At 48.0% G+C, this 19,413-nt stretch overlaps 6 non-coding genes across 6 annotated transcripts; all 6 read left to right on the forward strand.

The window, feature by feature from the left end:
• Window positions 1–2,046: 2,046 nt before the first annotated feature.
• On the forward strand, window positions 2,047–2,119 carry TRNAT-GGU (transfer RNA threonine (anticodon GGU)). The gene has a single exon. It is a non-coding gene; the product is annotated as a tRNA-Thr (tRNA).
• Window positions 2,120–3,958: 1,839 nt separating this feature from the next.
• TRNAN-GUU (transfer RNA asparagine (anticodon GUU)) lies at window positions 3,959–4,031 on the forward strand. Its single transcript has one exon. It is a non-coding gene; the product is annotated as a tRNA-Asn (tRNA).
• A 3,743-nt stretch (window positions 4,032–7,774) lies between these two features.
• Window positions 7,775–7,847, forward strand: TRNAN-GUU (transfer RNA asparagine (anticodon GUU)). Its single transcript has one exon. It is a non-coding gene; the product is annotated as a tRNA-Asn (tRNA).
• A 6,091-nt stretch (window positions 7,848–13,938) lies between these two features.
• Window positions 13,939–14,011, forward strand: TRNAN-GUU (transfer RNA asparagine (anticodon GUU)). Its single transcript has one exon. It is a non-coding gene; the product is annotated as a tRNA-Asn (tRNA).
• A 1,838-nt stretch (window positions 14,012–15,849) lies between these two features.
• On the forward strand, window positions 15,850–15,922 carry TRNAN-GUU (transfer RNA asparagine (anticodon GUU)). Its single transcript has one exon. It is a non-coding gene; the product is annotated as a tRNA-Asn (tRNA).
• Window positions 15,923–17,908: 1,986 nt separating this feature from the next.
• On the forward strand, window positions 17,909–17,981 carry TRNAN-GUU (transfer RNA asparagine (anticodon GUU)). The gene has a single exon. It is a non-coding gene; the product is annotated as a tRNA-Asn (tRNA).
• Window positions 17,982–19,413: the final 1,432 nt, after the last annotated feature.

Here is a 19,413-nt window from a genome sequence, read left to right on the forward strand (position 1 = left end):
ATGGTTAGCGCGTTCGGCTGTTAGCCGAAAGGCTTTGTGGTTCAAGCCCACCCGGGAGAGGTGTTGTGCGGTCTCAGATGTAGCGTAAAATGTCAAAACTTTTCCACAATGCGTGACAACCATTAAATTTCTGAGCTTCCGTGGCTCAATCGTTAGCGCGTTTGGCTGTTATCTAATAGGTTTGTGGTTCGAGCCCACCCGGGAGCGGTGTTGTGGGATCTCAAGTGTAACGTAAAAAGCCAAAGTTTTTCCACAATACCTGACGACCGTTTAATTTTTGAGCTTCCGTGGCGCAATGGTTAGCGCGTTCGGCTGTTAACCGAAAGGTTGGTGGTTCAAGCCCACCCGGGAGCGGTGTTGTAAGATCTCAAATGTAACGTAAAAAGCCAAGTTTTTCCACAATACCTGACGACCATTTAATTTTTGGGCTTCCGTGGCGCAAAGGTTAGCGCGTTCGGCTGTTAACTGAAAGGTTGGTTTTTCGAGCCCATCCGGGAGCGGTGTTGTTGGATTTCAAATGTATCGAAAAAAGCCTAAGTTTTTCCACAATACGTGACGACCATTTAATTTTTGGGCTTCCGTGGCGCAATGGTTAGCGCGTTCGGCTGTTAGCCGAAAGGCTTTGTGGTTCAAGCCCACCCGGGAGAGGTGTTGTGCGTTCTCAGATGTAGCGTAAAATGTCAAAACGTTTCCACAATGCGTGACAACCATTAAATTTCTGAGCTTCCGTGGCTCAATCGTTAGCGCGTTTGGCTGTTATCTAATAGGTTTGTGGTTCGAGCCCACCCGGGAGCGGTGTTGTGGGATCTCAAGTGTAACGTAAAAAGCCAAAGTTTTTCCACAATACCTGACGACCGTTTAATTTTTGAGCTTCCGTGGCGCAATGGTTAGCGCGTTCGGCTGTTAACCGAAAGGTTGGTGGTTCAAGCCCACCCGGGAGCGGTGTTGTAAGATCTCAAATGTAACGTAAAAAGCCAAAGTTTTTCCACAATACCTGACGACCATTTAATTTTTGGGCTTCCGTGGCGCAAAGGTTAGCGCGTTCGGCTGTTAACCGAAAGGTTGGTGGTTCGAGCCCATCCGTGAGCGGTGTTGTGAGCTCTCAGATGTGACGTAAAAAGTTAAAGTTTTTCCACAATACCTGACGAACATTTAATTTATGGGCTTCCGTGGCGCAATGGTTAGCGCGTTCGGCTGTTAACCGAAAGGCTGGTGGTTCCAGCCCACCCGGGAGCGGTGTTGTGAGGTCTCAGATGTAACGTAAAAAGTCAAAGTTTTTCCACAATACCTGACGACCATTTCATATCTGAGCTTCCTTGGCTCCATGGTTAGCGCGTTCGGATGTTAACCAAAAGGTTGGTGGTTCGAGCCCACCCGGGAGCGGTGTTGTGAAGTCTCAAATGTAACGTAAAAAGCCAAAGTTTTTCCACAATACCTGACGACCGTTTAATTTTTGGGCTTCCGTGGTGCAATGGTTAGCGCGTTCGGCTGTTAACCATAAGGTTGGTGGTTGGAGCCCACCCGGGAGCGGTGTTGTGAAGAATCAAATGTAACGTAAAAACCCAAAGTTTTTCCACAATACCTGACGACCATTTAATTTTTGGGCTTCCGTTGCGCAATGGTTAGCGCGTTCGGCTGTTAACTGAAAGGTTGGTGGTTCGAGCCCATCCGGGAGCGGTGTTGTTGGATTTCAAATGTATCGAAAAAAACCTAAGTTTTTCCACAATACGTGACGACCATTTAATTTTTGGGCTTCCGTGGCGCAATGGTTAGCGCGTTCGGCTGTTAGCCGAAAGGCTTGGTGGTTCAAGCCCACCCGGGAGAGGTGTTGAGCGGTCTCAGATGTAGCGTAAAATGTCAAAACTTTTCCACAATACGTGACAACCATTAAATTTCTGAGCTTCTGTGGCTCAATGGTTAGCGCGTTTGGCTGTTGTCTAATAGGTTTGTGGTTCGAGCCCACCCGGGAGCGGTGTTGTGGGATCTCAAGTGTAACGTAAAAAGCCAAAGTTTTTCCACAATACCTGACGACCGTTTAATTTTTGAGCTTCCGTGGCGCAATGGTTAGCGCGTTCGGCTGGTAACCGAAAGATTGGTGGTTCAAGCCCACCCGGGAGCGGTGTTGTAAGATCTCAAATGTAACGTAAAAAGCCAAAGTTTTCCACAATACCTGACGACCATTTAATTTTTGGGCTTCCGTGGCGCAAAGGTTAGCGCGTTCGGCTGTTAACCGAAAGGTTGGTGGTTCGAGCCCATCCGTGAGTGGTGTTGTGAGCTCTCAGATGTGACGTAAAAAGTTAAAGTTTTTCCACAATACCTGACGAACATTTAATTTATGGGCTTCCGTGGCGCAATGGTTAGCGCGTTCGGCTGTTAACCGAAAGGCTGGTGGTTCCAGCCCACCCGGGAGCGGTGTTGTGAGGTCTCAGATGTAACGTAAAAAGTCAAAGTTTTTCCACAATACCTGACGACCATTTCATATCTGAGCTTCCTTGGCTCCATGGTTAGCGCGTTCGGATGTTAACCAAAAGGTTGGTGGTTCGAGCCCACCCGGGAGCGGTGTTGTGAAGTCTCAAATGTAACGTAAAAAGCCAAAGTTTTTCCACAATACCTGACGACCGTTTAATTTTTGGGCTTCCGTGGTGCAATGGTTAGCGCGTTCGGCTGTTAACCATAAGGTTGGTGGTTGGAGCCCACCCGGGAGCGGTGTTGTGAAGAATCAAATGTAACGTAAAAACCCAAAGTTTTTCCACAATACCTGACGACCATTTAATTTTTGGGCTTCCGTGGCGCAATGGTTAGCGCGTTCGGCTGTTAACTGAAAGGTTGGTGGTTCGAGCCCATCCGGGAGCGGTGTTGTTGGATTTCAAATGTATCGAAAAAAGCCTAAGTTTTTCCACAATACGTGACGACCATTTAATTTTTGGGCTTCCGTGGCGCAATGGTTAGCGCGTTCGGCTGTTAGCCGAAAGGCTTGGTGGTTCAAGCCCACCCGGGAGAGGTGTTGTGCGGTCTCAGATGTAGCGTAAAATGTCAAAACTTTTCCACAATACGTGACAACCATTATATTTCTGAGCTTCTGTGGCTCAATGGTTAGCGCGTTTGGCTGTTGTCTAATAGGTTTGTGGTTCGAGCCCACCCGGGAGCGGTGTTGTGGGATCTCAAGTGTAACGTAAAAAGCCAAAGTTTTTCCACACTACCTGACGACCGTTTAATTTTTGAGCTTCCGTGGCGCAATGGTTAGCGCGTTCGGCTGTTAACCGAAAGGTTGGTGGTTCAAGCCCACCCGGGAGCGGTGTTGTAAGATCTCAAATGTAACGTAAAAAGCCAAAGTTTTTCCACAATACCTGACGACCATTTAATTTTTGGGCTTCCGTGGCGCAATGGTTAGCGCGTTCGGCTGTTAGCCGAAAGGCTTTGTGGTTCAAGCCCACCCGGGAGAGGTAATGTGCGGTCTCAGATGTATCGTAAAATGTCAAAACGTTTCCACAATGCGTGACAACCATTAAATTTCTGAGCTTCCGTGGCTCAATCGTTAGTGCGTTTGGCTGTTATCTAATAGGTTTGTGGTTCGAGCCCACCCGGGAGCGGTGTTGTGGGATCTCAAGTGTAACGTAAAAAGCCAAAGTTTTTCCACAATACCTGACGACCGTTTAATTTTTGAGCTTCCGTGGCGCAATGGTTAGCGCGTTCGGCTGTTAACCGAAAGGTTGGTGGTTCAAGCCCACCCGGGAGCGGTGTTGTGAGCTCTCAGATGTGACGTAAAAAGTTAAAGTTTTTCCACAATACCTGACGAACATTTAATTTTTGGGCTTCCGTGGCGCAATGGTTAGCGCGTTCGGCTGTTAACCGAAAGGTTGGTGGTTCGAGCCCATCCGTGAGCGGTGTTGTGAGCTATCAGATGTGACGTAAAAAGTTAAAGTTTTTCCACAATACCTGACGAACATTTAATTTTTGGGCTTCCGTGGCGCAATGGTTAGCGCGTTCGGCTGTTAACCGAAAGGCTGGTGGTTCGAGCCCACCCGGGAGCGGTGTTGTGAGGTCTCAGATTTGACGTAAAAAGTCAAAGTTTTTCCACAATACCTGACGAAAATTTAATTTTTGGGCTTCCGTGGCGCAATGGTTAGCGCGTTCGGCTGTTAACCGAAAGGTTGGTGGTTCGAGCCCACACGGGAGCTGTGTTGTGAGATCTCACATGCAACGTAAAAAGCCAAAGTTTTTCCACAATACCTGACGACCATTTAATTTTTGGGCTTCCGTGGCGCAAAGGTTAGAGCGTTCGGCTGTTAACCGAAAGGTTGGTGGTTCGAGCCCATCCGTGAGCGGTGTTGTGAGCTCTCAGATGTGACGTAAAAAGTTAAAGTTTTTCCACAATACCTGACGAACATTTAATTTTTGGGCTTCCGTGGCGCAAAGGTTAGCGCGTTCGGCTGTTAACCGAAAGGTTGGTGGTTCGAGCCCATCCGTGAGCGTTGTTGTGAGCTCTCAGATGTGACGTAAAAAGTTAAAGTTTTTCCACAATACCTGACGAACATTTAATTTTTGGGCTTCCGTGGCGCAAAGGTTAGCGCGTTCGGCTGTTAACCGAAAGGTTGGTGGTTCGAGCCCATCCGTGAGCGTTGTTGTGAGCTCTCAGATGTGACGTAAAAAGTTAAAGTTTTTCCACAATACCTGACGAACATTTAATTTTTGGGCTTCCGTGGCGCAATGGTTAGCGCGTTCGGCTGTTAACCGAAAGGTTGGTGGTTCGAGCCCATCCGTGAGTGGTGTTGTGAGCTCTCAGATGTGACGTAAAAAGTTAAAGTTTTTCCACAATACCTGACGAACATTTAATTTATGGGCTTCCGTGGCGCAATGGTTAGCGCGTTCGGCTGTTAACCGAAAGGCTGGTGGTTCCAGCCCACCCGGGAGCGGTGTTGTGAGGTCTCAGATGTAACGTAAAAAGTCAAAGTTTTTCCACAATACCTGACGACCATTTCATATCTGAGCTTCCTTGGCTCCATGGTTAGCGCGTTCGGATGTTAACCAAAAGGTTGGTGGTTCGAGCCCACCCGGGAGCGGTGTTGTGAAGTCTCAAATGTAACGTAAAAAGCCAAAGTTTTTCCACAATACCTGACGACCGTTTAATTTTTGGGCTTCCGTGGTGCAATGGTTAGCGCGTTCGGCTGTTAACCATAAGGTTGGTGGTTGGAGCCCACCCGGGAGCGGTGTTGTGAAGAATCAAATGTAACGTAAAAACCCAAAGTTTTTCCACAATACCTGACGACCATTTAATTTTTGGGCTTCCGTGGCGCAATGGTTAGCGCGTTCGGCTGTTAACTGAAAGGTTGGTGGTTCGAGCCCATCCGGGAGCGGTGTTGTTGGATTTCAAATGTATCGAAAAAAGCCTAAGTTTTTCCACAATACGTGACGACCATTTAATTTTTGGGCTTCCGTGGCGCAATGGTTAGCGCGTTCGGCTGTTAGCCGAAAGGCTTGGTGGTTCAAGCCCACCCGGGAGAGGTGTTGTGCGGTCTCAGATGTAGCGTAAAATGTCAAAACTTTTCCACAATACGTGACAACCATTATATTTCTGAGCTTCTGTGGCTCAATGGTTAGCGCGTTTGGCTGTTGTCTAATAGGTTTGTGGTTCGAGCCCACCCGGGAGCGGTGTTGTGGGATCTCAAGTGTAACGTAAAAAGCCAAAGTTTTTCCACACTACCTGACGACCGTTTAATTTTTGAGCTTCCGTGGCGCAATGGTTAGCGCGTTCGGCTGTTAACCGAAAGGTTGGTGGTTCAAGCCCACCCGGGAGCGGTGTTGTAAGATCTCAAATGTAACGTAAAAAGCCAAAGTTTTTCCACAATACCTGACGACCATTTAATTTTTGGGCTTCCGTGGCGCAATGGTTAGCGCGTTCGGCTGTTAGCCGAAAGGCTTTGTGGTTCAAACCCACCCGGGAGAGGTAATGTGCGGTCTCAGATGTATCGTAAAATGTCAAAACGTTTCCACAATGCGTGACAACCATTAAATTTCTGAGCTTCCGTGGCTCAATCGTTAGTGCGTTTGGCTGTTATCTAATAGGTTTGTGGTTCGAGCCCACCCGGGAGCGGTGTTGTGGGATCTCAAGTGTAACGTAAAAAGCCAAAGTTTTTCCACAATACCTGACGACCGTTTAATTTTTGAGCTTCCGTGGCGCAATGGTTAGCGCGTTCGGCTGTTAACCGAAAGGTTGGTGGTTCAAGCCCACCCGGGAGCGGTGTTGTGAGCTCTCAGATGTGACGTAAAAAGTTAAAGTTTTTCCACAATACCTGACGAACATTTAATTTTTGGGCTTCCGTGGCGCAATGGTTAGCGCGTTCGGCTGTTAACCGAAAGGTTGGTGGTTCGAGCCCATCCGTGAGCGGTGTTGTGAGCTATCAGATGTGACGTAAAAAGTTAAAGTTTTTCCACAATACCTGACGAACATTTAATTTTTGGGCTTCCGTGGCGCAATGTTTAGCGCGTTCGGCTGTTAACTGAAAGGTTGGTGGTTCGAGCCCATCCGGGAGCGGTGTTGTGCGGTCTCAGATGTAGCGTAAAATGTCAAAACTTTTCCACAATACGTGACAACCATTAAATTTCTGAGCTTCCGTGGCTCAATGGTTAGCGCGTTCGGCTGTTATCTAATAGGTTTGTGGTTCGAGCCCACCCGGGAGCGGTGTTGTGAGGTCTCAGATGTAACGTAAAAAGTCAAAGTTTTTCCACAATACCTGACGACCATTTCATTTCTGAGCTTCCTTGGCTCCATGGTTAGCGCGTTCGGATGTTAACCTGGTTCGAGCCCACCCGGGTACGGTGTTGTGAAGTCTCAAATGTAACGTAAAAAGCCAAAGTTTTTCCATAATACCTGTCGACCGTTTAATTTTTGGGCTTCCGTGGTGCAATGGTTAGCGCGTTCGGCTGTTAACTGAAAGGTTGGTTTTTCGAGCCCATCCGGGAGCGGTGTTGTTGGATTTCAAATGTATCGAAAAAAGCCTAAGTTTTTCCACAATACGTGACGACCATTTAATTTTTGGGCTTCCGTGGCGCAATGGTTAGCGCGTTCGGCTGTTAGCCGAAAGGCTTGGTGGTTCAAACCCACCCGGGAGAGGTGTTGTGCGGTCTCAGATGTAGCGTAAAATGTCAGAACTTTTCCACAATGCGTGACAACCATTAAATTTCTGAGCTTCCGTGGCTCAATCGTTAGCGCGTTTGGCTGTTATCTAATAGGTTTGTGGTTCGAGCCCACCCGGGAGCGGTGTTGTGGGATCTCAAGTGTAACGTAAAAAGCCAAAGTTTTTCCACAATACGTGACGACCATTTAATTTTTGGGCTTCCGTGGCGCAATGGTTAGCGCGTTCGGCTGTTAGCCGAAAGGCTTGGTGGTTCAAGCCCACCCGGGAGAGGTGTTGTGCGGTCTCAGATGTAGCGTAAAATGTCAAAACTTTTCCACAATGCGTGACAACCATTAAATTTCTGAGCTTCCGTGGCGCAAAGGTTAGCGCGTTCGGCTGTTAACCGAAAGGTTGGTGGTTCGAGCCCATCCGTGAGCGGTGTTGTGAGCTCTCAGATGTGACGTAAAAAGTTAAAGTTTTTCCACAATACCTGACGAACATTTAATTTTTGGGCTTCCGTGGCGCAATGGTTAGCGCGTTCGGCTGTTAACCGAAAGGTTGGTGGTTCGAGCCCATCCGTGAGCGGTGTTGTGAGCTCTCAGATGTGACGTAAAAAGTTAAAGTTTTTCCACAATACCTGACGAACATTTAATTTTTGGGCTTCCGTGGCGCAATGGTTAGCGCGTTCGGCTGTTAACCGAAAGGCTGGTGGTTCGAGCCCACCCGGGAGCGGTGTTGTGAGGTCTCAGATGTGACGTAAAAAGTCAAAGTTTTTCCACAATACCTGACGAAAATTTAATTTTTGGGCTTCCGTGGCGCAATGGTTAGCGCGTTCGGCTGTTAACCGAAAGGTTGGTGGTACGAGCCCACACGGGAGCTGTGTTGTGAGATCTCACATGCAACGTAAAAAGCCAAAGTTTTTCCACAATACCTGACGACCATTTAATTTTTGGGCTTCCGTGGCGCAAAGGTTAGCGCGTTCGGCTGTTAACCGAAAGGTTGGTGGTTCGAGCCCATCCGTGAGCGGTGTTGTGAGCTCTCAGATGTGACGTAAAATGTTAAAGTTTTTCCACAATACCTGACGAACATTTAATTTTTGGGCTTCCGTGGCGCAAAGGTTAGCGCGTTCGGCTGTTAACCGAAAGGCTGGTGGTTCGAGCCCATCCGTGAGCGTTGTTGTGAGCTCTCAGATGTGACGTAAAAAGTTAAAGTTTTTCCACAATACCTGACGAACATTTAATTTTTGGGCTTCCGTGGCGCAAAGGTTAGCGCGTTCGGCTGTTAACCGAAAGGTTGGTGGTTCGAGCCCATCCGTGAGCGTTGTTGTGAGCTCTCAGATGTGACGTAAAAAGTTAAAGTTTTTCCACAATACCTGACGAACATTTAATTTTTGGGCTTCCGTGGCGCAATGGTTAGCGCGTTCGGCTGTTAACCGAAAGTTTGGTGGTTCGAGCCCACCCGGGAGCGGTGTTGTGAGGTCTCAGATGTGACGTAAAAAGTTAAAGTTTTTCCACAATACCTGACGAACATTTAATTTTTGGGCTTCCGTGGCGCAATGGTTAGCGCGTTCGGCTGTTAACCGAAAGGTTGATGGTTCGAGCCCATCCGGGAGCGGTGTTGTGAGGTCTCAGATGTAGCTTAAAATGTCAAAACTTTTCCACAATACGTGACAACCATTTATTTTCTGAACTTCCGTAGCTCAATGGTTAGCGCGTTCGGCTGTTAACCAATAGGTTGGGTGTTCGAGCCCACCCGGGAGTGGTGTTGTGGGATCTCAAATGTATCGTAAAAAGCCAAAGTTTCTCCACAATACCTGACGACCATTTCATTTCTGAGCTTCCTTGGCTCCATGGTTAGCGCGTTCGGATGTTAACCAAAAGGTTGGTGGTACGAGCCCATCCGGGGGCGGTGTTGTGAGGTCTCAGATGTAACGTAAAAAGTCAAAGTTTTCCACAATACCTAACGACCATTTCATTTCTGAGCTTCCTTGGCTCCATGGTTAGCGCGTTCGAATGTTAACCAAAAGGTTGGTGGTTCGAGCCCACCCGGGGGCGGTGTTGTGAAGTCTCAAATGTAACGTAAAAAGACAGAGTTTTTCCACAATACCTGACGACCGTTTAATTTTTGGGCTTCCGTGGTGCAATGGTTAGCGCGTTCGTTTGTTAACCATAAGGTTGGTGGTTGGAGCCCACCCGGGAGCGGTGTTGTGAAGTATCAAATGTAACGTAAAAAGCCAAAGTTTTTCCACAATACCTGACGACCATTTAATTTTTGGGCTTCCGTGGCGCAATGATTAGCGCGTTCGGCTGTTAACTGAAAGGTTGGTGGTTCGAGCCCATCCGGGAGCGGTGTTGTGGGATTTCAAATGTATCGAAAAAAGCCTAAGTTTTTCCACAATACGTGACGACCATTTAATTTTTGGGCTTCCGTGGCGCAATGGTTAGCGCGTTCGGCTGTTAGCCGAAAGGCTTGGTGGTTCAAGCCCACCCGGGAGAGGTGTTGTGCGGTCTCAGATGTAGCGTAAAATGTCAAAACGTTTCCACAATACGTGACAACAATTAAATTTCTGAGCTTCCTTGGCTCAATGGTTAGCGCGTTTGGCTGTTATCTAATAGGTTTGTGGTTCGAGCCCACCCGGGAGCGGTGTTGTGGGATCTCAAGTGTAACGTAAAAAGCCAAAGTTTTTCCACAATACCTGACGACCGTTTAATTTTTGAGCTTACGTGGCGCAATGGTTAGCGCGTTCGGCTGTTAACCGAAAGGTTGGTGGTTCAAGCCCACCCGGGAGCGGTGTTGTAAGATCTCAAATGTAAAGTAAAAAGCCAAAGTTTTTCCACAATACCTGACGACCATTTAATTTTTGGGCTTCCGTGGCGCAAAGGTTAGCGCGTTCGGCTGTTAACCGAAAGGTTGGTGGTTCGAGCCCATCCGTGAGCGGTGTTGTGAGCTCTCAGATGTGACGTAAAAAGTCAAAGTTTCTCCACAATACCTGACGACCATTTAATTCTTGGGCTTCCGTGGCGCAATGGTTAGCGCGTTCGGCTGTTAACCGAAAGGATGGTGGTTCGAGCCCATCCGGGGGCGGTGTTGTGAGGTCTCAGATGTAACGTAAAAAGTCAAAGTTATTCCACAATACCTGACGACCATTTCATTTCTGAGCTTCCTTGGCTCCATGGTTAGCGCGTTCGGATGTTAACCAAAAGGTTGGTGGTTCGAGCCCACCCGGGAGCGGTGTTGTGAAGTCTCAAATGTAACGTAAAAAGCGAAAGTTTCTCCACAATACCTGACGACCATTTAATTTTTGGGCTTCCGTGGCGCAATGGTTAGCGCGTTCGGCTGTTAACTGAAAGGTTGTTGGTTCGAGCCCATCCGGGAGCGGTGTTGTGCGGTCTCAGATGTAGCGTAAAATGTCAAAACTTTTCCACAATACGTGACAACCATTAAATTTCTGAGCTTCCGTGGCTCAATGGTTAGCGCGTTCGGCTGTTATCTAATAGGTTTGTGGTTCGAGCCCACCCGGGAGCGGTGTTGTGGGATCTCAAGTGTAACGTAAAAAGCCAAAGTTTTTCCACAATACCTGACGACCGTTTAATTTTTGAGCTTCCGTGGCGCAATGGTTAGCGCGTTCGGCTGTTAACCGAAAGGTTGGTGGTTCAAGCCCATCCGGGGGCGGTGTTGTGAGGTCTCAGATGTAACGTAAAAAGTCAAAGTTATTCCACAATACCTGACGACCATTTCATTTCTGAGCTTCCTTGGCTCCATGGTTAGCGCGTTCGGATGTTAACCAAAAGGTTGGTGGTTCGAGCCCACCCGGGAGCGGTGTTGTGAAGTCTCAAATGTAACGTAAAAAGCGAAAGTTTCTCCACAATACCTGACGACCATTTAATTTTTGGGCTTCCGTGGCGCAATGGTTAGCGCGTTCGGCTGTTAACTGAAAGGTTGGTGGTTCGAGCCCATCCGGGAGCGGTGTTGTGCGGTCTCAGATGTAGCGTAAAATGTCAAAACTTTTCCACAATACGTGACAACCATTAAATTTCTGAGCTTCCGTGGCTCAATGGTTAGCGCGTTCGGCTGTTATCTAATAGGTTTGTGGTTCGAGCCCACCCGGGAGCGGTGTTGTGAGGTCTCAGATGTAACGTAAAAAGTCAAAGTTTTTCCACAATACCTGACGACCATTTCATTTCTGAGCTTCCTTGGCTCCATGGTTAGCGCGTTCGGATGTTAACCTGGTTCGAGCCCACCCGGGAGCGGTGTTGTGAAGTCTCAAATGTAACGTAAAAAGCCAAAGTTTTTCCACAATACCTGACGACCGTTTAATTTTTGGGCTTCCGTGGTGCAATGGTTAGCGCGTTCGGCTGTTAACCATAAGGTTGGTGGTTGGAGCCCACCCGGGATCGGTGTTGTGAAGTATCAAATGTAACGTAAAAAGCCAAAGTTTTTCCACAATACCTGACGACCATTTAATTTTTGGGCTTCCGTGGCGCAATGGTTAGCGCGTTCGGCTGTTAACTGAAAGGTTGGTGGTTCGAGCCCATCCGGGAGCGGTGTTGTGCGGTCTCAGATGTAGCGTAAAATGTCAAAACTTTTCCACAATACGTGACAAACATTAAATTTCTGAGCTTCCGTGGCTCAATGGTTAGCGCGTTCGGCTGTTATCTAATAGGTTTGTGGTTCGAGCCCACCCGGGAGCGGTGTTGTGGGATCTCAAGTGTAACGTAAAAAGCCAAAGTTTTTACACAATACCTGACGACCGTTTAATTTTTGAGCTTCCGTGGCGCAATGGTTAGCGCGTTCGGCTGTTAACCGAAAGGTTGGTGGTTCAAGCCCACCCGGGAGCGGTGTTGTAAGATCTCAAATGTAACGTAAAAAGCCAAAGTTTTTCCACAATACCTGACGACCGTTTAATTTTTGGGCTTCCGTGGTGCAATGGTTAGCGCGTTCGGCTGTTAACCATAAGGTTGGTGGTTGGAGCCCACCCGGGATCGGTGTTGTGAAGTATCAAATGTAACGTAAAAAGCCAAAGTTTTTCCACAATACCTGACGACCATTTAATTTTTGGGCTTCCGTGGCGCAATGGTTAGCGCGTTCGGCTGTTAACTGAAAGGTTGGTGGTTCGAGCCCATCCGGGAGCGGTGTTGTGCGGTCTCAGATGTAGCGTAAAATGTCAAAACTTTTCCACAATACGTGACAAACATTAAATTTCTGAGCTTCCGTGGCTCAATGGTTAGCGCGTTCGGCTGTTATCTAATAGGTTTGTGGTTCGAGCCCACCCGGGAGCGGTGTTGTGGGATCTCAAGTGTAACGTAAAAAGCCAAAGTTTTTCCACAATACCTGACGACCATTTAATTCTTGGGCTTCCGTGGCGCAATGGTTAGCGCGTTCAGCTGTTAACCGAAAGGATGGTGGTTCGAGCCCATCCGGAGGCGGTGTTGTGAGGTCTCAGATGTAACGTAAAAAGTCAAAGTTTTTCCACAATACCTGACGACCATTTCATTTCTGAGCTTCCTTGGCTCCATGGTTAGCGCGTTCGGATGTTAACCAAAAGGTTGGTGGTTCGAGCCCACCCGGGAGTGGTGTTGTGAAGTCTCAAATGTAACGTAAAAAGCGAAAGTTTTTCCACAATACCTGACGACCGTTTAATTTTTGGGCTTCCGTGGTGCAATGGTTAGCGCGTTCGGCTGTTAACCGAAAGGTTGGTGGTTCGAGCCCACCCGGGAGCGGTGTTGTAAGATCTCAAATGTAACGTAAAAAGCCAAAGTTTTTCCACAATACCTGACAAACATTAAATTTCTGAGCTTCCGTGGCTCAATGGTTAGCGCGTTCGGCTGTTATCTAATAGGTTTGTGGTTCGAGCCCACCCGGGAGCGGTGTTGTGGGATCTCAAGTGTAACGTAAAAAGCCAAAGTTTTTCCACAATACCTGACGACCATTTAATTTTTGGGCTTCCGTGGCGCAAAGGTTAGCGCGTTCGGCTGTTAACCGAAAGGTTGGTGGTTCGAGCCCATCCATGAGCGGTGTTGTGAGCTCTCAGATGTGACGTAAAAAGTCAAAGTTTCTCCACAATACCTGACGACCATTTAATTCTTGGGCTTCCGTGGCGCAATGGTTAGCGCGTTCAGCTGTTAACCGAAAGGATGGTGGTTCGAGCCCATCCGGAGGCGGTGTTGTGAGGTCTCAGATGTAACGTAAAAAGTCAAAGTTTTTCCACAATACCTGACGACCATTTCATTTCTGAGCTTCCTTGGCTCCATGGTTAGCGCGTTCGGATGTTAACCAAAAGGTTGGTGGTTCGAGCCCACCCGGGAGTGGTGTTGTGAAGTCTCAAATGTAACGTAAAAAGCGAAAGTTTTTCCACAATACCTGACGACCGTTTAATTTTTGGGCTTCCGTGGTGCAATGGTTAGCGCGTTCGGCTGTTAACCGAAAGGTTGGTGGTTCGAGCCCACCCGGGAGCGGTGTTGTAAGATCTCAAATGTAACGTAAAAAGCCAAAGTTTTTCCACAATACCTGACGAAAATTTAATTTTTGGGCTTCCGTGGTGCAATGGTTAGCGCGTTCGGCTGTTAACCGAAAGGTTGGTGGTTCGAGCCCACCCGGGAGCGGTGTTGTAAGATCTCAAATGTAACGTAAAAAGCCAAAGTTTTTCCACAATACCTGACGAAAATTTAAATTTTGGGCTTCCGTGGCGCAATGGTTAGCGCGTTCGGCTGTTAACTGAAAGGTTGGTGGTTCGAGCCCATCCGGGAGCGGTGTTGTGGGATCTCAAATGTATCGAAAAAAGCCTAAGTTTCTCCACAATACCTGACGACCATTTAATTCTTGGGCTTCCGTGGCGCAATGGTTAGCGCGTTCGGCTGTTAACCGAAAGGTTGGTGGTTCGAGCCCACCCGGGAGCGGTGTTGTGAGATCACACATGTAACGTAAAAATCCAAAGTTTTTCCACAATACCTGACGAACATTTAATCTTTGGGCTTCCGTGTAGCAATGGTTAGCGCGTTCGGCTTTTAGCCGAAAGGCTTGGTGGTTCGAGCCCACCCGGGAGAGGTGTTGAGCGGTCTCAGATGTAGCGTAAAATGTCAAAACTTTTCCACAATACGTGACAACCATTTAATTTCTGAGCTTCCGTGGCGCAATGGTTTGCGCGTTCGGCTGTTAACCGAAAGGTTGGTGGTTCGAGCCCATCCGGGAGCGGTGTTGTGAGGTCTTAGATGTAACGTAAAATTCAGAGTTTTTTAAAAATAACTGACGAACATTTAGTTTTTGGGCTTCCGTGGCGCAATGGTTAGCGCGTTCGGCTTTTATTCAAAAGGTTTGTGGTTCGAGCCCATCCGGGAGCGGTGTTGTGAAGTCTCAGATGTGACGTAAAAAGCCAAAGTTTTCCGACAATACCTGACGACCATTTAATTTTTGGGCTTCCGTGGCGCAATGGTTAGCGCGTTCGGCTGTTAACCAATAGGTTGGTGGTTCGAACCCACCCGGGAGCGGTGTTGTGGGATCTCAAATGTAATGCAAAATGCCAAAGTTTTCCCACAATACCTGACGACCATTTAATTTTTGGGCTTCCGTGGCGCAATGGTTAGCGCGTTCGGCTGTTAACTGAAAGGTTGGTGGTTCGAGCCCATCCGGGAGCGGTGTTGTGGGATCTCAAATGTATCGAAAAAAGCCTAAGTTTCTCCACAATACCTGACGACCATTTAATTTTTGGGCTTCCGTGGCGCAATGGTTAGCGCGTTCGACTGTTAACCGAAAGGCTGGTGTTTCGAGCCCACCCGGGAGAGGTGTTGTGGGGTCTCAGATGTAGCGTAAAATGTCAAAACTTTTCCACAATACATGACAACCATTTAATTTCTGAGCTTCCGTAGCTCAATGGTTAGCGCGTTCGGCTGTTAACCAATAGGTTGGGTGTTCGAGCCCACCCTAGGGCGGTGTTGTGAGGTCTCAGATGTGACGTAAAAAGTCAAAGTTTTTCCACAATACCTGACGACCGTTTCATTTCTGAGCTTCCTTGGCTCCATTGTTAGCGCGTTCGGATCTTAACCAAAAGGTTGGTGGTTCGAGTCCACCCGGGAGCGGTGTTGTGAAGTCTAGAATGTAACGTAAAAAGCGAAAGTTTTTCCACAATACCTGACGACCGTTTAATTTTTGGGCTTCCGTGGTGCAATGGTTAGCGCGTTCGGCTGTTAACCAAAAGGTTGGTGGTTGGAGCCCACCCGGGAGCGGTGTTGTGAAGTATCAAATGTAACGTAAAAAGCCAAAGTTTTTCCACAATATTTGACGACCGTTTAATTTTTGAGCTTCCGTGGCGCAATGGTTAGCGCGCTCGGCTGTTAACCGAAAGGTTGGTGGTTCGAGCCCACCCGGGAGCGGTGTTGTAAGATCTCAAATGTAACGTAAAAAGCCAAAGTTTTTCCACAATACCTGACGACCATTTAATTTTTGGGCTTCCGTGGCGCAATGGTTAGCGCGTTCGACTGTTAACCGAAAGGCTGGTGGTTCGAGCCCACCCGGGAGAGGTGTTGTGGGGTGTCAGATGTAGCGTAAAATGTCAAAACTTTTCCACAATACGTGACAACCATTTAATTTCTGAGCTTCCATAGCTCAATGGTTAGCGCGTTCGGCTGTTAACCAATAGGTTGGGTGTTCGAGCCCACCCGGGAGCGGTGTTGTGGGATCTCAAATGTATCGTAAAAAGCCAAAGTTTCTCCACAATACCTGACGATCATTTAATTCTTGGGCTTCCGTGGCGCAATGGTTAGCGCGTTCGGCTGTTAACCGAAAGGTTGGTGGTTCGAGCCCACCCGGGAGCGGTGTTGTGAGATCACACATGTAACGTAAAAATCCAAAGTTTTTCCACAATACCTGACGAACATTTAATCTTTGGGCTTCCGTGTAGCAATGGTTAGCGCGTTCGGCTGTTAGCCGAAAGGCTTGGTGGTTCGAGCCCACCCGGGAGAGGTGTTGTGCGGTCTCAGATGTAGCGTAAAATGTCAAAACTTTTCCACAATACGTGACAACCATTTAATTTCTGAGCTTCCGTGGTGCAATGGTTAGCGCGTTCGGCTGTTAACCGAAAGGTTGGTGGTTCGAGCCCATCCGTGAGCGGTGTTGTGAGCTCTCAAATGTAACGTAAAAAGGCAAAGTTTTTCCACAATACCTGACGACCATTTAATTTTTGGGCTTCCGTGGCGCAATGGTTAGCGCCGTCGGCTGTTAACCGAAAGGTTGGTGGTTCGAGCCCATCCGGGAGCGGTGTTGTGAGGTCTTAGATGTAACGTAAAATTCAGAGTTTTTTTAAAAATAACTGACGAACATTTAGTTTTTGGGCTTCCGTGGCGCAATGGTTAGCGCGTTCGGCTTTTATTCAAAAGGTTTGTGGTTCGAGCCCATCCGGGAGCGGTGTTGTGAAGTCTCAGATGTGACGTAAAAAACCAAAGTTTTCCGACAATACCTGACGACCGTTTAACTTTTGGGCTTCCGTGGTGCAATGGTTAGCGCGTTCGGCTGTTAACCAAAAGGTTGGTGGTTCGAGCCCACCCGGGAGCGGTGTTGTGAAGTCTCAAATGTAACGTAAAAAGCCAAGGTTTTTCCACAATACCTGACGACCATTTAATTTTTGGGCTTCCGTGGCGCAATGGTTAGCGCGTTCGGCTGTTAACTGAAAGGTTGGTGGTTCGAGCCCATCCGAGAGCGGTGTTGTGGGATCTCAAATGTATCGAAAAAAGCTAAAGTTTCTCCACAATACCTGACGACCATTTAATTTTTGGGCTTCCGTGGCGCAATGGTTAGCGCGTTCGACTGTTAACCGAAAGGCTGGTGGTTCGAGCCCACCCGGGAGAGGTGTTGTGGGGTCTCAGATGTAGCGTAAAATGTCAAAACTTTTCCACAATACGTGACAACCATTTAATTTCTGAGCTTCCGTAGCTCAATGGTTAGCGCGTTCGGCTGTTAACCAATAGGTTGGGTGTTCGAGCCCACCCTAGGGCGGTGTTGTGAGGTCTCAGATGTGACGTAAAAAGTCAAAGTTTTTCCACAATACCTGACGACCGTTTCATTTCTGAGCTTCCTTGGCTCCATTGTTAGCGCGTTCGGATCTTAACCAAAAGGTTGGTGGTTCGAGTCCACCCGGGAGCGGTGTTGTGAAGTCTAGAATGTAACGTAAAAAGCGAAAGTTTTTCCACAATACCTGACGACCGTTTAATTTTTGGGCTTCCGTGGTGCAATGGTTAGCGCGTTCGGCTGTTAACCAAAAGGTTGGTGGTTGGAGCCCACCCGGGAGCGGTGTTGTGAAGTATCAAATGTAACGTAAAAAGCCAAAGTTTTTCCACAATACCTGACGACCGTTTAATTTTTGAGCTTCCGTGGCGCAATGGTTAGCGCGCTCGGCTGTTAACCGAAAGGTTGGTGGTTCGAGCCCACCCGGGAGCGGTGTTGTAAGATCTCAAATGTAACGTAAAAAGCCAAAGTTTTTCCACAATACCTGACGACCATTTAATTTTTGGGCTTCCGTGGCGCAATGGTTAGCGCGTTCGACTGTTAACCGAAAGGCTGGTGGTTCGAGCCCACCCGGGAGAGGTGTTGTGGGGTGTCAGATGTAGCGTAAAATGTCAAAACTTTTCCACAATACGTGACAACCATTTAATTTCTGAGCTTCCATAGCTCAATGGTTAGCGCGTTCGGCTGTTAACCAATAGGTTGGGTGTTCGAGCCCACCCGGGAGCGGTGTTGTGGGATCTCAAATGTATCGTAAAAAGCCAAAGTTTCTCCACAATACCTGACGATCATTTAATTCTTGGGCTTCCGTGGCGCAATGGTTAGCGCGTTCGGCTGTTAACCGAAAGGTTGGTGGTTCGAGCCCACCCGGGAGCGGTGTTGTGAGATCACACATGTAACGTAAAAATCCAAAGTTTTTCCACAATACCTGACGAACATTTAATCTTTGGGCTTCCGTGTAGCAATGGTTAGCGCGTTCGGCTGTTAGCCGAAAGGCTTGGTGGTTCGAGCCCACCCGGGAGAGGTGTTGTGCGGTCTCAGATGTAGCGTAAAATGTCAAAACTTTTCCACAATACCTGACGACCATTTAATTTTTGGGCTTCCGTGGCGCAATGGTTAGCGCCGTCGGCTGTTAACCGAAAGGTTGGTGGTTCGAGCCCATCCGGGAGCGGTGTTGTGAGGTCTTAGATGTAACGTAAAATTCAGAGTTTTTTTAAAAATAACTGACGAACATTTAGTTTTTGGGCTTCCGTGGCGCAATGGTTAGCGCGTTCGGCTTTTATTCAAAAGGTTTGTGGTTCGAGCCCATCCGGGAGCGGTGTTGTGAAGTCTCAGATGTGACGTAAAAAACCAAAGTTTTCCGACAATACCTGACGACCGTTTAACTTTTGGGCTTCCGTGGTGCAATGGTTAGCGCGTTCGGCTGTTAACCAAAAGGTTGGTGGTTCGAGCCCACCCGGGAGCGGTGTTGTGAAGTCTCAAATGTAACGTAAAAAGCCAAGGTTTTTCCACAATACCTGACGACCATTTAATTTTTGGGCTTCCGTGGCGCAATGGTTAGCGCGTTCGGCTGTTAACTGAAAGGTTGGTGGTTCGAGCCCATCCGAGAGCGGTGTTGTGGGATCTCAAATGTATCGAAAAAAGCTAAAGTTTCTCCACAATACCTGACGACCATTTAATTTTTGGGCTTCCGTGGCGCAATGGTTAGCGCGTTCGACTGTTAACCGAAAGGCTGGTGGTTCGAGCCCACCCGGGAGAGGTGTTGTGGGGTCTCAGATGTAGCGTAAAATGTCAAAACTTTTCCACAATACGTGACAACCATTTAATTTCTGAGCTTCCGTAGCTCAATGGTTAGCGCGTTCGGCTGTTAACCAATAGGTTGGGTGTTCGAGCCCACCCGGGGGCGGTGTTGTGAGGTCTCAGATGTGACGTAAAAAGTCAAAGTTTTTCCACAATACCTGACGACCATTTCATTTCTGAGCTTCCTTGGCCCCATTGTTAGCGCGTTCGGATGTTAACCAAAAGGTTGGTGGTTCGAGTCCACCCGGGAGCGGTGTTGTGAAGTCTAAAATGTAACGTAAAAAGCCAAAGTTTTTCCACAATACCTGACGACCGTTTAATTTTGGGCTTCCGTGGTGCAATGGTTAGCGCGTTCGGCTGTTAACCAAAAGGTTAGTGGTTGGAGCCCACCCGGGAGCGGTGTTGTGAGATCTCAAATGTAACGTAAAAATCCAAAGTTTTTCCACAATACCTGACGAACATTTAATCTTTGGGCTGCCGTTGCGCAATGGTTAGCGCCGTGGGCTGT

The sequence above is a fragment of the Phalangium opilio genome, unplaced genomic scaffold (assembly GCF_054372755.1).
Source record: "Phalangium opilio isolate 3A_F unplaced genomic scaffold, DU_Popi_V2 ptg000019l_1, whole genome shotgun sequence".
NCBI lineage: Eukaryota > Metazoa > Arthropoda > Arachnida > Opiliones > Phalangiidae > Phalangium > Phalangium opilio.